The sequence below is a fragment of the Triticum dicoccoides genome, chromosome 7A, assembly GCF_002162155.2.
Source record: "Triticum dicoccoides isolate Atlit2015 ecotype Zavitan chromosome 7A, WEW_v2.0, whole genome shotgun sequence".
NCBI classification, from domain to species: domain Eukaryota; kingdom Viridiplantae; phylum Streptophyta; class Magnoliopsida; order Poales; family Poaceae; genus Triticum; species Triticum dicoccoides.
The window spans coordinates 99,995,742-100,001,013 of NC_041392.1; positions in this window are offsets into that span (position 1 = coordinate 99,995,742).

Below are 5,272 nucleotides of genomic sequence, written 5' to 3' on the forward strand. Positions count from 1 at the left end.
TGTCAGTTGGTGCAGTTCCAAGCAGAGCGTCGTGGCGGGATCTACGTGTGAAGCGGAATACATAGCTGCTTCGGAAGCAGCAAATGAAGGAGTCTAGACGAAGGAGTTCATATCCGATCTAGGTGTCATACGTAGTGCATCGGGTCCAATGAAACTCTTTTGTGACAATACTGGTGCAATTGCCTTGGCAAAGGAATCCAGATTTCACAAGAGAAGCAAGCACATCAAGAGATGCTTCAATTCCATCCACGATCAAGTCAAGGAGGGAGACATAGAGATTTGCAAGATACATACGGATCTGAATGTTGCAGACCCGTTTACTAAGCCTCTCTCATGAGCAAAACATGATCAGCACCAAGACTCCATGGGTGTTAGAATCATTATAACGTAATCTAGATTATTGACTCTAGTGCAAGTGGGAGACTGAAGGAAATATGCCCTAGAGGCAATAATAAAGTTGTTATTTATATTTCCTTATATCATGATAAATGTTTATTATTCATGCTAGAATTGTATTAACCGGAAACTTAGTACATGTGTGAATACATAGACAAACAGAGTGTCACTAGTTTGCCTCTACTTGACTAGCTCGTTGAATCAATGATGGTTATGTTTCCTAACCATAGACATGAGTTGTCATTTGATTAAGGGGATCACATCATTAGAGAATGGTGTGATTGACTTGACCCATCCGTTAGCTTAGCACGATGATCGTTTAGTTTGTTACTATTGCTTTCTCCATAACTTATACATGTTCCTATGACTATGAGATCATGCAACTCCCGAATATCGGAGGAACACTTTGTGTGCTACCAAACGTCACAATGTAACTGGGTGATTATAAAGGTGCTATACAGGTGTCTCTGATGGTGTTTGTTGAGTTGGCATAGATCGAGATTAGGATTTGTCACTCCGATTGTCGGAGAGGTATCTCTGGGCCCTCTCGGTAATACACATCACTATAAGCCTTGCAAGCATTGTGACTAATGAGTTAGTTGCGGGATGATGTATTATGGAACGAGTAAAGAGACTTGCTGGTAACGAGATTTAACTAGGTATTGAGATACCGATGATCGAATCTCAGGCAAGTAACATACCGATGACAAAGGGAACAACGTATGTTATGCGGTTTGACCAATAAAGATCTTCGTAGAATATGTAGGAGCCAATATGAGAATCCAGGTTCCGCTATTGGTTATTGACCGGAGACATGTCTCGGTCCTGTCTCCATAGTTCTCGAACCCATAGGGTCCGCACGCTTAACGTTCGGTGACGATCGGTATTATGAGTTTATGTGTTTTGATGTACCAAAGATAGTTCAGAGTCCCGGATATGATCACGGACATGACGAGGAGTCTAGAAATGGTTGAGACATAAAGATTGATATATTGGACGACTATATTCGGACACCGGATGAGTTCCGGGGGTCACCGCATATTTATTGGAGTGCCGGAGGGGTTATCGGAACCCCGGGGGAACTAATGGGCCAACATGGGCCATGTGGGAGAGAGAGGAGAGGGCCTAGGGCTCGCCCCCCCCCCCTTGGGAGTCCGAATTGGACAAGGAGGGGGTGGCGCCCCCTCTTTCCTCCCTCTCTCCCTCTCCTTCCTTCCCCCTTCCCCTTCCTAGTTGGAATAGGAAAAGGGGAGTCCTACTCCTACTACGAGGAGGACTCCCCCTCTCCCTTGGCGCGCCTCTAGGCTGGCCGGCCTCCCCCCTTGCTCCTTTATATACGGGGGCAAGGGGGCACCCTAAAACACACCAGTTGATTGTTTCCAGCCGTGTGCGGTGCCCCCTCCACCATAATCCACCTCGGTCATATTGTAGCAGTGCTTAGGCGAAGCCCTGTTCCGGTAGCATCATCATCACCATCATCACTCCGTCATGCTGATGAAGCTCTCCCTTGAATCCCTACTGGATTGTGAGTTCGTGGGACATCACCGAGCCGAACGTGTGCAGATCGCGAAGGTGACGTACCTTCGGTGCTAGGATCAGTCGATCGTGAAGACGTACGACTACATCAACCGCGTTGTCATAATGCTTCCGCTTACGGTCTATGAGGGTACATAGACAACACTCTTCCCTCTCGTTGCTATGCATCACCATGATCTTGCGTGTGCATAGGAATTTTTTTTGAAATTACTGCGTTCCCGAACAGGGAGGTGGTTGGTGGGGAAAGTGCGGGCTGAAATGTCCCCCCACCAACCGCTTCCGCTTATATGCAGGGCACCACAGCGGCGAGGGGGAAACCCGCGAATACGCTGGTTGGGGCTGAGATTTTGCCGTGCCCCTAAAAATTTTGTGCGGGCCGGGGCGGGATGCTAGGTCTGATCGGGCAGGTTTTTCCGCCCCAACCCGCATTTTGGCGGTTATTTTGCCGGTCGGGGCGGGATGCGGGGTCTGCTAGAGTTGCTCTAACAGTCTCTAGGTCTGGAGCTACATGCGTTCATGAGCGAGTGGGCTCGAGAACGTTTCCTGGCGCGTGTGCATTCATTCTTTAGGGATTTTTAGACCCCTACAATCCCCAAAATGGACCGGCCCACTTGGCCTGCTCCCTATGCATTGCACCGCCTATGGGCTAGCTCACTGGGTTTCTTAGAAGGTGATGACCAGTCCTAAGTTCGTGGGAGGTTAGTATATACCACCTCATCAAAATATACATGATCATAAATAGTTTTCAAGCCCTATCTACAGAAAATATATGTCGTCCTCGTCACCATCGTTGTCGTCATCGCCATCGTTGTTGAGGAGCATACACACCGTCCCCACCACCAAAGACAGAACTAGCAGTAGTGCTTGCCCTGTTGCCCAACTAGCTCCTGAGCTAGAGTACCATGTGAGTGTCTGCCATGGCAACAAACCCAAGACCCTGGGCCTTGTTGTCTAGAAGGTGGCTCGAAGCAACCATCAAAGCCTCTTGGCTGGAGCCACCTTGGTCCATGACGACGGTGTAGTGGTCAGAGTGGACATCAATCGATTTTCTCTCCCTTATGGTGGTTGCCACCTCCTTGACGATCCCAGTCATGCTGGTGAGGAAACTGATCTCGTCCTCCATCAAGCTGCCCCTCTTCCTCTTCCTATGAAGCATGGTGACGTACTCAAATCCCTTATCAGGACCATCAAGGACGATGCTCTCAGACTCCTGGGTGTCTTGGAACTAAGGCATGGGCGAACCAAGGGGGCTTGCCGGTTGCTAGCCCAAAGGAGAAAGTGTGTTACATTTGGTTGTACTTTTGGATGGGTGTGTTGAGGAACTCTGCATCTTTGGGGTGGTCCTAATAAAGAAACACAACATGGTTAGTTGCAGGGAAACAATGATTGACATGCTTAAATAAGGGGACGTGAGCTAACCGCGGTATGGCTTTGGTAGTGCTCTGCCTCTAGAATGATCAAGCAAGTGGTCTAATCCCATGAGGCGCTGCTAAGGTCTCTAAGCTTGGACACTTTTATCCATCTAGATCTTCACTTCCTGAGGTGGTTGTAGACTTGGGTGGAGGTCACCTCCTGACCACAAAACTTGAAAACTCGCTTCGCAATGGTGTTCAAGTGCACCTCCTTGAAGGCCTTGTCAGTCCTAACCCCACTAGATATGAGCTCACCCATATTGATAAGCACCAACATGACATGAACGATAGCCACTTCATGTTGTCCCCCCAACGACCCTTCTTTTCCTTTGCGGTTGTCATTTGTGCGGCGACAACAATAACATTTGGCACAATGAGCACAAATGATATAGGCACAAAAGGAGGACCCATGCCTGAACAATCAATCACATCTGAATCAGGAGGCATCTGGTCCTCAATGGGAGGCTGGAAGTCCTCGACATAGGATGACAGGAGTTGTTTCTCGGACAAGACAATTGTCTGACTAGCCTCTTGCATTTGTGTGGTCATGTCCTACAATCGTAGCACACACATGGACAATACATATAACACACACTACCAAACCATCTATCTCAACACAACACGATATGAGCAGCATACACCAACAAGCTTTCTACCAATTCATCACAACTAGCTACCAATCTATTGTGTTCAACACTATGATACACCCCTAGCATGCTACAAATCCATCACCAATAGCTACCACAACATCACATTCTCACATATCGGCAGTATACAATGCTACAAGATGGTCATAGATCAAACCCTACCACATGCTCTCAGATCTAGTTAGAAAAAGTACATCGAAGGGGGTGATTGACTCACACAGGTCATCGTTGCAGCTCGAGGGAGACGCGGAACAGGTCAGAGAAGAGGAGGACATGAGTTGCTGCCACTATGGACCGTCGGCCGGAGAAGAAGCACCGCTTACCTGCTCGTCGGTGCTGATCCACGTTGGAGGGAAAGCTCTAAAGGGGAGAGAATGGTGGCGGGAGTTTCAATGGTGAGGTGAAGGGGGCTATATAGGGTGACCGAATCGGCGGGAAGTAACCCGAAATCCTCCTGCTAATTTTTTGGAGACACGCGCGAGCTTGCACCATCTACGTGATTGCATGACCTCTGTGCCGCGTTCCCCTCCCATGCTTCGACAGAGCCTGGCTCGCTAGAAACTGTCACGGCGCCTAGCGGGAATGGCTATGAGGTGTTGTACAGATCGTCTGATGCAGGACAAACAATGAACCCGAGCAACCAAACAACCCAATTTCTTTCCGTGTTGGCCAGGTTGGGCCTCATGGGGGCAACCAAACACGTACACGGTCTTTTTTAGGCATAACACGCCCATAGTCATTCTTAGGAATCTGTGAGAGTAAGTAATTACGGAGTACTTCCTCGGAAGCCCTCCCAAGGGTCACTTTGGGTTGGTTGGGAACGTGCCACTTGGCGCGCTCTCAGCCGCCGCCACGTATCTGTTGGGGAACGCGGTAATTTCAAAAAAAAATCATACGCACACGCAAGATCATGGTGATGCATAGCAACGAGATGGGAGAGTGTCGTCCACATACCCTCGTAGACCGTAAGCGGAAGCGTTATGAGAACGCGGTTGATGTAGTCGTACGTCTTCACGATCCGACCGATCCAAGTACCGAACGTACGGCACCTCCGAGTTCAGCACACGCTCATCTCGGTGACGTCCCACGAACTCCGATCCAGCACAGCTTCGAGGGAGAGTTCCGTCAGCACGTCGGCATGATGACGGTGATGATGATGCTACCGACGCAGGGCTTCGCCTAAGCACCGCTACGATATGACCGAGGTGGATTATAGTGGAGGGGGGCACCGCACATGGCTAAAAGATCAACTGATCAACTTGTGTCTTGGGGCCCATTAAC